Source organism: Rissa tridactyla, chromosome 3 (genome assembly GCF_028500815.1).
Source record: "Rissa tridactyla isolate bRisTri1 chromosome 3, bRisTri1.patW.cur.20221130, whole genome shotgun sequence".
In the NCBI taxonomy this organism is placed as follows: domain Eukaryota; kingdom Metazoa; phylum Chordata; class Aves; order Charadriiformes; family Laridae; genus Rissa; species Rissa tridactyla.
The window spans coordinates 120,311,013-120,323,023 of NC_071468.1; the positions used below are offsets into that span (position 1 = coordinate 120,311,013).

Sequence of the window (12,011 nt, forward strand, 5' to 3'; positions counted from 1 at the left end):
GAAACAGTTCATCAGATCCTAAAATAAGTGCCTAAAATATGAGTGATAAAAACCCTGGAGAGGTGCCAGCATCTCTCTGGTGGCTGTAGAGGGAAACCACACAACTAGCTTAGACTTTGATTTCTAAAGTTTGATAAAGCAAATGCCATCATTAGAGTAGATGGCTACATATTTCTCTTGCAGCATCTCTCTATTATTTTTGCCTTTATGTTTGCTATTAAAAAATTTTCATTGCAAACAAAATCAACAGTGTATTTTGGACAATCTAGAGTTAGATTTAGTTCTTGTTTCTGGAGATTGCTTCATATACCCAAAAGTGAGACAAGACCTAGACACAGCTGCTTAAAGAGGAAGTCTTGAAATGGAAAGAAAGTGATAAAATGCTGGCCTGATCCAACTATGCTCCTTCCATTTTTAAGCCTCTTGGTGAGAAAGACAGGAGTTCAAAGGGCAAGGTCCTGCCACTGGTCCTACATTTTAGCTAATGGTGAGAAGTTACTTGTTTGAAAGGATAGATTTTGAGAAGAAAAATCAGAGTAGTAACTGGCTGTACCCACTAACATGATGCAGCCACAAAAATGACACGTGTTCCTCAGGTTATCGGGGAAGCGTTTCCATTATAACAGGGAAATGTTGATGCCATCATTTAACTAGTAAGACCTATTCTTGAAAAATGAATGCAAAGACCACATTCAAGAAGAGTAAATTCAGCTTGGAATAGGTACAGAAAAGGGCCATTTGAACCATATTGGAGTGTGAGAATTCTAAAAGAGGTTGCTTAGTCTCACAAAACAAAGACTGAGAAGGGAGGGATTTGCTCTCTGTAAATACATCTGCAGGCAGATCCGAGGGAGAGGAAGTGACTAAAGCTCACAGCAGCGCTGCTCAGGATCAGTGGGCACGACATGGCGGTGGATGTCCTCAGAGTGGAAATTAGAAAGGAAATATTACTGCAGAGCTCAGCCATGATATTCAGGAACAACATTCACACAGGAGTTTGGAGAGAAGTGGTATTAACGCTTCTCAGAATGAAGCCTGCTCATTTTGTGTAACAGATTATTATTACTATGTGATTTGCTTTACTAGGAGGAAAAGGACTTGATTACCTTATTTCCTAAGTTCATGTATGTACACACACATATATATAATGCATGTTTGCATGTATGCATACATGTGCTGTATGTATATATATACATGTTTATTTTTTAAGAGTTCTATACAGAAGGGTCAAGTTTTTATCATTCCATGAGAAACAGAGGTCACGGGCACCTATGCATATTTATAGGCTGACAGAATGCTTTCTACAGCATGGACTTCACTATTACCATTTTGCCTTTGACAAATGAATCCAAATATTTACGAGTGACTGCAATATAGCACACAGATGCCAGAGCAAGCTTAGCATTACCAAATCCGAGCGCTGGTGGTGGCAGTGTAAAGATCAGAATAAGGTAGGGAACTTTGCAGTCTCCAGCGGGTTATCATGGTCCCACTTTCACCCTATTCTCCTTTTCAAGAACGGTCTTCAGACTGTCAAAAGGGCATCCCTAAAGAGGCAGGTAGAAGTGCAGATCTGCAAGAAGGAGTGCAGCTCTCTCTCCTTCCCCAAAAGGAAAGAAAGAAAGAAAAAAAAGACTGAAATAAAGAACCGAAACTTTGTATCAGCTTTGGCTGTGCTCCCCTGACATTAACCAGGTGAGTTACCACCCCAGCCCAGAAGAAAGGCTTGAACAGTGCTATGTGACAGCTGCTGATTAACTTGTGTGGTCTAGCAGCAAAGTGATAGGTGCCATACAGAAGCCAGACACTTGAACTATCACCATTTGTGCAAGCTGGTGGCCTGGCGTATCTGTTTCTGTGGGGCTGCCAATCCAGCATCTGTCACAAGCGTCTAGTTCATAGTGAGGAAACAAAGGGAAGTCCCAGTGACACATCTTCCAGCTGCAATCCTGAAGAAGTGTCAAAGGAGGGCAACAGAATGCCTCTTCCGCAATGAAAGAGTGGGTATTATTACAAGGCACATAAAATATGCACAGGGCTGAATTTTACCTCTACCAAAGACAGCAGACACTAAAGGTGTCTAATTGAAGGAAGCTCTGGAGTTTTGCTCTACAAGATCCTTGAAGAAAACTGTAGTAGGATAAGTGTCATGGCTGTATGCGATAACAGCATTGTAGCTTCCATTCGAAGTGATGATGCCTGCGATGTGGTCATCTCATTCTTCTGTGCTCCCAGGCTGTCTTTGCAGGGAGGGAGACAGAAAAAAAAAGAGACATGATGTCATTTTTAAATGGTAACTTCTTGTCTTAGAACAGGAGAAGATTCATATTCCTTCCATTTACTGATTTTTCTAAGTACAACAGCACTGCCCTATGCAGTCCTCCATCTCCTGTTCCTCTACTTTTTCTCCTTTCATGTGTATTTTGTTGGTTGGGTTTTTTTAAACAGATCTTATTCTGCCTTGGCCTGTACCACTCTTTCTCCTCCTCCTCTCCTCTACACACACTATTTATTTTTGTTTAAATTGTGTATCCATTTTATTTCATTCTGTAAAACTACATTTGCAAAAGAGATGGTGTTTAATCCACAGGTTTGTTATGTGTATTGTACCTATTTGTAGGGGATGCTGATAATCTTTTTTTGTAATAGTCTTGAAGATGGTACTTGTTTTTGGAGAAGCTGCTATACACCTGTTGCCTTAAAAACCCTCTCAAGTCATTTCCCCAAAGAGGTTATAACAGTCACAAATATATTTTAGTCATTCTCAGTGGCCAGTCCAGCCCAAACCATGAGACATCTATGTTTGACTGCCTAACTGGTTATTTTATAAATCACCTGGTTTTCATATAGTAACTTCCATAGCTGAGTTCGGATAGTCTGGACATCAGATCCCAGTCTGATCAAAGCAGCAGAGGGGCAATACCAGAGCAGAAGAATATAAAGTCCATGGCTTCGGAAGGCAAAGGAGCTCCAGGCACGGAGGTAAACCTGAGGGAAGACAAAAAGACAGGAGCCTGAGATCAGAGGGAGGAGAAGGCTGATAAGGAGTCGTAGCCGATAGAGCAAACACAGGCCAGGCAAACAAATGCCTTTTCCAGGAGATGAGCACAAGCGTTCAAGAGGAAACTTACCTCATACATAGTCTTCGTATCAGCTGGATCTGACCTAAGCCTCCGAGCCATAAGCCTGACGGTTGAGATCTAAAGGAGAAGGGGAACCCCATCCAGAAAGCTCTAAAAGGATGGCAGCCTGGAAGGAGGGAGCCCTGGAGCTGGAGTCTGGTAGCAGGAATCTCCAGCAGGAGTCTGGTAGCAGGGACGGGACCTAGGGAAATGGATTAATGGGCATGTTTGAGGCAGGCATCTGAAAGATGTTTGACGTTCGTTTATATTTTTAACATTTGGAACATTTCTGTTAAAATAATGAAAAAGCAGCAGAAATTACACAGTTACTATAACACAAGTAAAACCTGAGCCAATCAGTCAAGCCAAAACAGGCCTAGAGTGACTGGTCTGTCTGATCTCTCACGTAGCTCGTAGCTTTAGGCCATGAAAGTACCTAATTAAAAAAAAGAGAGAGAAGGAACAACAGTTCAGAGGATCCTTTGGGGAAAATCGGTCTTGGGGTAGAAATCACTGAAGAAGAGGAATAATGGTCAAAAAGGAACAGCTTGCTAGAGGACCCAGAAGAGAGGAGGAGCTTGGGTTGGCTGAAGGGCGGTTCGGACTTGAGGCATCAGCTTTTTTATCCTGGGAGGAGACTCGGGGCTCACAGGCTGCCAGTGGAGTGTTAGTACTAGAGACACAAACCAGCCTGCAGTTTGCTTGCCATGAAACTATAGAGGAAGACTTCAAATTAATATACTCTGTTTATTGTTTAACTTTGGGAAAAGCACACCCGGTCATTATATGTTATTCTGTTTATCTTTTCTTCTCCACCTTTAATAAGCTACTATCATTTTAAACACTAGAATTCATTATTGTGATGGGAAAGTAAATTTTCGCAGGTGTCTGGGCTGGGGTTCAAACCAATCTTCACAACAGACCTTCGGAGATAGTGAAAGCCAGCCCTTATGGCTGCCAACCAGGGCTTTCCAGAATTACTTCAGAAAAGCTGACAGTACTTTTGTGATTTACTTGGCTCTTGGCAAAAGGCTGCAGCTGTGCTAAGCGCTGTGAAAGCAACACCTGTCCCTAAAAAACTTTGAGTGCAAATCGTGGGAAATGACATGGGGCCGCAGTTCTGCTGAGGACCAAACTTTATTTCAAGAAGTACAAGCAAACAGTGCCATTTCAGCCCAGGTAGAGAACCGAAAGGACTTCATGAAACAAGAGGGATCCAGCCACAGGCAGATTTTAGAGAAGCAGAGTTCAGCCCAGTAGGATCTGGAGGCTGTAGGTTCCTTCTTCAAAATATAAACCAACAGCCTCCCAGTGTAGTACTTGCAAAGTCTAGTAACGTTATTTCCCTGTGACAGTGTATTGTTGTTTTTTTCTGACAAAGCTTCTTTTGTGTCCCTGTGGTTTTTTCTGCAACAGGTATTTATAGAAATTGGAGTTGCAAAGCTGCCAAAAGCACTTCCTGTAAATTACATAATGCGTCTGTCTCCCTTCCAGTGTCACGAGGACCTATTCACAAGCTTCCCATTACTTTTGAGACCTTTATTTTACAAGATAGAAGAGCTCTGACTGTTACCATACGCTCTACATGTGCCCAAAGAAAACACTGCCGGCAGAAGAGGACTGAGGCAGAGAGTAACTGGAATAGTGACTGAGTGGTTCGTGTTGTCGAGGGTGTTTTTGTTGGTGGTGGGTTATTTTCAGGTCTTTAAAATGTTTTCTTGAGCAGATTTTTCTTCTGAAGGTGCTTAATCAGATTCACCAGCGTACCCTGTGTTGTGCTGTTGATTTGTCCCAGGGCAGAAGTGCCTGTGACTGTAGCTTCCCCTTAGTGTCCATCAAAATGGTCTATGCTCCCACCTCACCCAGCATTTTCACGGTGAAGTAGCTGTGCAGGTTCCCTTTTTAGATCTGGGCTACGTTCACCTTCATGGATAAGAAGGCCCTGGTGTATTCCCATCCAAATTAGATAGCTTAGAACACACAACATTCTGAAATAAAGCTAATTTGCCTGGGTTCATTTTATATCCAACCGAGCATAAAATGGTTGATTATAGTGTTCAAGAGGAAAGCATGAGATTAAAGAATTGATGTAATCTGCATTGTAGTTAGTAAGAAAACATCCACTTATTTTAGTGGGAATGAGTTTGGGCCTAAACGTGCACGTTGTCTGGAGTTCAAAGGAAAACGGGATCCAAGCAAAAGGTATAAAAAATGTGGAGAGCACATTACATAGTAAACAATCCCATGAGCTCATGCTGTGCCCTTTCTTCGCCTGCCTTTGATGTTGGAGCTCCCATTTTATTCGTACAGGCTTGACCCTGCTGCCTTTGAGTTTAGCGGGAAGACTTTGTGCAAGAACTGGCTTTATATTCTTACATGGCTTTTTGGAGCAGCGAAGCAGTTTTGTACTTCTGTTGTGTGCTAAGATCCCAAGAGCAGAGGAAGAAAACAGAACCAGGGCTGTATTACTCGACTGGCTTTCTGCTCCAGGCAGGCCCAGGGGCAGGAGGGGAGCTTCACCCCCATTTTCCATCGGCTGTCCTTTTTCCTCTCCTCACCAAAATGCCAAAGCAAACAAGAGCAATGGTGCAAAAAGGGATCAGTTGGGATCCAAGCAGGGGAAGAAGCAAAGGAAGGATGGAGGGAGAGGGCTGTGCTGGGTTGATACAGAATCACAGAATAGTTTGGGTTGGAAGGGACCTTAAAGATCATCCAGTTCCAACCCCCCTGCCATGGGCAGGGACACCTCCCACGAGACCAGGCTGCTCAAAGCCCCATCCAGCCTGGCCATGGACACCTCCAGGGATGAAGCATCCACAGCTTCTCTAGACAACCTGTTCCAGTGTCTCACCACCCTCAGAATGAAAAATCTCTTCCCAATATGTAATCAAAATCCAGCCTTTTCCAGTTTGAAGCCATTACCGCTCATCCTATCACTACATGCCCTTGTAAAAAGTCCCTCTCCAGCTTTATTGTAGGCCACCTTCAGATACTGGAAGGCCACTATAAAGTCTCCCCAGAGCCTTCTCTTCTCCAACTCTCTCAGCCCATCTTCATAGCAGAGGTGCTCCAGCCCTCTGATCATCTTCGTGGCCCTCCACTGGACCTGCTCCAACAGGTCCATGTCCTTCTTGTGCTGAGGGCTCCAGAGCTGGACACAGGACTCCAGGTGGGGTCTCACCAGAGCAGAGCAGAGGGGCAGAATCCCCTCCCTCACCCTGCTGGCCACGCTGCTTTTGATGCAGCCCAGGATGTGGTTGGCTTTCTGGGCTGTGAGCACACATTGACAGCTCACGCTGAGTTTCTCATCAACCAACACCCCCAAGTCCTTCTCCTCAGGGCTGCTCTCAAAAGTTTTGTATTACTTCTGTGCAGATAGCCATGAACACAAGATGTGTGACACACTACCTACATTTCATAATTGCTGGAGGAGGAATTTGACACCGTGTTGCCTTCAGGAAAGGAAGAAAAAATAACTGCAGCCTGGAAAAAAATGCAAATAACTTACCTTGTCGAGCTTGCGTGTTCCTCAGCGCTCTCATATTCAGAAAAGATGAACTTCCCTTGAGTCTGAATCTGCCTGTGACAGACTCCTGCCAGCAGCCACTTGCAATGGTGGCCTCCACAGAATGAGCTATTACTGTCACAAGACCTTGGGGCAACGATTAACCGAGGACAAAATCCTGCTGAGGCCACTCACAAAATCAGACTGAGTGAGATTGGCCCTAGTCTGTCCAGCTCGTTTCCGATTAAGATTTACAGTGCTATAGCAAGGAATAGAAAGTGCCACTGGAGGCCAGCATGTCCCAGCTCCGGCTGTGGCTGCTGCCATCATTGTCCCATAGGAGACAGAAAGCTCCTGGCTGTGGAGTGAGCAGGAGCAGAGAGGGATGGAGACCGACAGCGGAGGGCACTCAGCGGGAAGGGAGCAGAGGGGCTGTGAGCATTACTTGGCTCATTAGGGCTTCAGGGCTTTCTGGCAACATCACACACTTCTAATTTAATTTGGAATCGAGGTGATTTCCCAACACATTTTTTTGCTCTTGAAACCTCTCCCTTAACTCCTCTTTTGTTAATTCGTTAACAAATTAGGGTGTTTTCTGTAGCAGAGGAAGCAACTCACATTCACAACTGCACAACCACTGGTTTAAAAATAGTAACAAGAAATGTGATAGTTCAAATACAGGGTGTCTACTTGGAGAATAAACATGTCTCCAGTGTTAGCTCAGCTTTTAAAACAAACTAATAATTGCTTCCAGAGATAAAATATTTGCAAGCTATTATTACAGCACTCTTTCGTTAAAGGGAACGAAACACAGCTGTCTCTTTGGAGCAGGCAGATGGCAACAGAGAAAGTTGTGCTCCATAATTAGGCTTGAAGAACTGTCAGGTACCTGTACCTCTGACAGCTCAACATTAAAACCATATCAGCGGAGCATTCATCCATGCTGCTGTTTCCCAAGCCACCCAAAAGAGGTTGTGAATTTGTTAATTAATTTCTGAGAAACACCAGGGTTCTGTCTCTGAAAGCAAATAGCCCGGGGAGATGTAAAATGTCTTGAAGAGAAAACACAAGCCTGCAAGTGATTTGAGGGTTTAAATGTTGTGTATTCTTCAAAAGCAGTGGAAGGGGAGGGACTGTGTCAGCTCACTCATGTCCTTACAGAGACGTGTTTTTTCTTGTAAGTGGTTGTTTCACTTCAAAGCATCTGATCCTGTGGCTGCTAAAACTGACAGCCAGAGGAGCTGCTTCTTCACGGCAGGGCGGGTTGGACTGGGGACTGTCTGAAGATAATCAAGGCAACACATTGCTTTCTAGAGATTTCTCTAGGGCTATGCAATACAACATACCACTGACTCTTGTTGTCTACAGAAACATCCCTCATGCGCAGCAGTGTTTCTGATCATGGTTTTAGTTCAGCGTCTCCTGTTCTTGACATAATTTGGAACAATTTTGCACTAAAAATAACCTGACAGGAAAAAATAACCAAAACAAAGAACTCAAGCAAAGTCATAAATCTACATTGTTTCCGTCCCAAAGGATAATAATATTGTGATATGGCAATAGGCCACAGCAGTAAATTGCCCCATATCTACACTGCACACATGCCGCATCTGAACAGCACATTTCTGTTCACAGTGGCACAATCTAAAATTAACTACCAGGAGCTCCATGCCAGAGCAAGCTCAGTTAAAATCATGATGTTTAAAAAATGAAGAGACTCAGTAGCACTGAGGAGGACATCTGAAGTACACGGCCTGCTTCTGAGCTTTTAGCGTTTTCAGTGGGAACCTGGTACATGTGAATCCCAGGATTACGCACATGTTTTACAGTAAACACTTGTCTGGATTAAACCTCTCTGGACCTAATTTTTGGCCAAGGGTTACTTAGAATTTAGAAATGAGGCAACCCTTGGCAGGGCTGATTCTCTCCGGCTGTGTAACATACACTACAATGTTGTGTTCCTCCGTACAAAGCCAAAGGCAATGCCTGCCTTTTGTAAGAACACCACTGCCCAGATCTTTTGCTCGGGAGGGAGACTTCATATTCCAGGTTCAGCTTTTTCATTAAATGCTTTGAATTCCCACCTTACCATACTCTTAGTAACTAGATCGTCTCGTAGAGACTCCTCCTCCACCTCTGTTAAGGTAAGGCCCTTATGAGCCCATAAACATACACTGCATGCAACTGAAACACTTTTTTCTGACTGGGGGGGTCTTTATTTGGGACTGGGGAGCCCTAGGGAACAGTCTGCTGGCTTTTTACGTGAACCTATAAAGCCACCATTTGGTAAAGAGCAAAGAGAGACCTTCGGGCAGCTCTTACCCTCGTCATTAGCATCCTGCTGGTGGTTACCCTCCCAGCATCGGTCCAGAAACTTCCCCATTTAGCACACGGAGAGTTTGGCCACTGTGAATTCTGCTCCTGAAGCTCAGCTGCTGCCACCACTCTTTGCAGATCTGGCTAGGAACATGCTGTGGAAAGCAAACCAAGATCTTTAGATTCCTAAACTACTACCTTACCCCTATACCTGCCCTTCTACCCTCTTGTGTGCAGTTTCAAATAAAGGAGCTATTGCACAGATGGTGGTGTGCTTGCAGGAAGATATTCTTCTACCAGGAGCAATACAGTATGGTTACCCTGGTTCTCTACCACTATTTGTTATTCAGAAGGAGCCTCTGTACAGAGGAAGGAAGTTTTAAAATGATTGTCTGCGAGGAATTCCAACAATCAGAACTCATGATCCATGGGGATTACTTGTAGTTTGTTGTGGCCCTGGTCTCATTTGTCCTCCTAAAGAGGAAGCTCAGTGACTCACTGTTTGAGGTATAACATAATGATTTTTGCCAGATCAACTTCCAACAAAAGAGAGCATTTAGTGTAAACAAATCAGTTATTGTAGAGCAGGTCTTTGACTAGTTTGCAGGGCAGAGTTTATTACACTGAATGCAAGCTGGAACGGTTCAGTCACTTGGGACTTCAAAACGCTAGTGCAAGTGTAATTTCTGCAATTTAAGCTGATTATTTTATGTTCCTTTGGAGTATACAGGAGGAACAGTTCTTTTCCTTTTTTCAGAAGTCTTTTTGTGTATCTAGAGGTTGTTATCATCTTCCCCATCTGTTCTCTTTTCTAGAATTGTCTAGAATTTTCTAGAAATGGATGAATTGTCTACATCTTTTCTGAAGTGTTTTTCCCAAACCAAGCACACTTATTCCACCTGCAGCCTTAGCAGTGCTACCTAGACTGGAAATGTTATTCCAACAGCTTATGTGGCTGAACAAATTGATTCTTTATGAATCTGCCTTGGCTGTTATTAATTAGATGTTTTCTGCGTTTTACAAACACTGTTTTGGTATTTTTTTCAGAAAATGCAGTCAGACTGATTAGTGACAATTCCTACGTACCTCCCTTCCTTCTTTTTTGAAAACATTTACCGTGCTTGCGCTTCTCCAGTTCCCTGGAACCTCATCTGTCCTCGCCACCTTCTCAAGGATGATCATTAACATCTCATCCTGCTCACACCAGCTACTTAAGCATTTTAAATAAACTTCCTTTTTCTTAAGTGACCACTGAAGGGAAAAGGCATTAAACTTATCACCCACTATTCCTCTCTTCCTATCACATGTTGGACTAACCCTTTTGTATTTCATGTCTTTGGAGAATATCCTCATGTTATTCTTCATTCCGTATCCTTGTTGTATCTTATTCATTTTTGTCCCTAGGATTGTATTAGTCACAGGAATTCAATCAGTGTCTACATCGTGCCAAAATCCTTTTGATGCAGGACTCCTGTTGCATAGTGCAGTAGCTTAGCTTTTGTCTGTTGGATAATAATAAGCAAATACCATTTAAGCAAAATACCACAGACTTTGCACAATTATATCACTTCTATATTCTTGTTCTAGGGGACAACTAGATCTGTTCCGCTTGAGCTCCTGATGAAACTCCTTACATCCAGAGAGGTGAAGGTGTTATCCTGAGCCCCAGTAAAATAAGACGTGAGCGTTTCTCTCTCACACAGTAAAATCACTATTTTCAATGTGTGCAAAGTCAGCAGGGAGATGCCAGGTAAGTGCAGTAAAAAGAGGAGGAGTATTGCCTCTGATGTGTTGCAATGGCAACTTAGTTGTTGAAAGAAAATATAAGACTCAAGGTTAATTGCCAATGGTGAAAGTAGTACTTTTCTCCAGGATTGTTAATAAGCATGTGAAAGAGGAACACTTTGACCATTTAAAGCATATTTTTAGTCTATTTGAATGCCTGAAACCTAACAGTATGATTAAACAGCTGCTCTGGTTAAGGTTGGATATACCCAAACCCAAGTATTTTCTGAATGTTTGCCTGTTTCACACACTAACCAGGAAACGGTATTTTGACAGTTCTGAAGTGTTTCCTGTTTTTCTCTGTTATTTTTCATTTCAGCTGTTTAAAATGCTTTTGTTTAAATAGATTGAGAGTTTCGACAGCATTTTTTGTAACAGTTCTCTAAGCATGCTTCAAAACAAAGTGGGCCTGTTCTAAAATATTTTTACTAGTGAGTAAAAATGTGAAAAGCCCAGATGCTTGGCTGCCTATGTGAGCCGAGGGCAAAGTTTGAGCCACTTGGTATTTACCCACAACCAATTTTAATGCTGCACGCTTCCCATCTTTAAAATCCTCTTCAATCATTAACTGATTTCTCCCAGTTCAACACAGCAGGTAGATTTCTTTCTTCCTGTCTTGCAGGCTATAAACCGAGACAAAGCGATACAGTGAGTTGAAGAGACACAGAGGGAGTCGCCGTCAGTGCCCACGTTCAGAACATGATTTAATTAATCTGTACACGATGGTAAAAATGGCTCCCTCTTCCCTTTCACTCAGTGCTTCATCTCTCCTTCACATTTTCTCATCTGTATTACACATCTTTCTCCCCTTGCTTTTTACACAAGAAATTCTGGGGTTTTTTTCCATCTGCGTGGTCTCTTCTTTCCCTGTGAAAGCTCTGGCCCAGGGGAAAAGATCCTGTGTCTTGCTTTTGGATAATCTCTTCATTTCTTGGCAGGCAGTCAGGTAGAAAGCAAAGCAGAGAGCTTTGGCACAAGACAGAGGCTGAGTGTTTGGTTGTTTGGGAAATTTTTTTAATTGTTTCTAGGGGACTTTTTTCCCAATGTCTTCTTGGGAATGTTTCACTTAGGCTGCCCTTTAGTCCAGGGAGAGAATAGGAACCCATTATATTAAAGGCTGAGGTTTGATGTTACAGCTATTTGCAGGAAAGTGGGACTTTCCTTTTATTGTTCACAACAAACATTTTCCTTTATGAGAAGCATAATAAAAAGGCAGGTCTGAAGTTAGGGAAAAAGATGTTTTGCCCAACTTCAATCAGATATGAATTGCTTGTGAAGTTTTA

At 42.9% G+C, this 12,011-nt stretch overlaps 1 long non-coding RNA gene across 1 annotated transcript; it reads right to left on the reverse strand.

Annotated features, from left to right (window-relative positions):
* Nucleotides 1-304: 304 nt before the first annotated feature.
* LOC128907868 (uncharacterized) lies at nt 305-6,851 on the reverse strand. Its single transcript, XR_008465771.1, has 4 exons — nt 6,631-6,851; nt 3,132-3,324; nt 2,836-2,988; nt 305-2,236 (listed from the first exon to the last, which is right to left on the reverse strand). It is a non-coding gene; the product is annotated as an uncharacterized LOC128907868 (long non-coding RNA).
* Nucleotides 6,852-12,011: the final 5,160 nt, after the last annotated feature.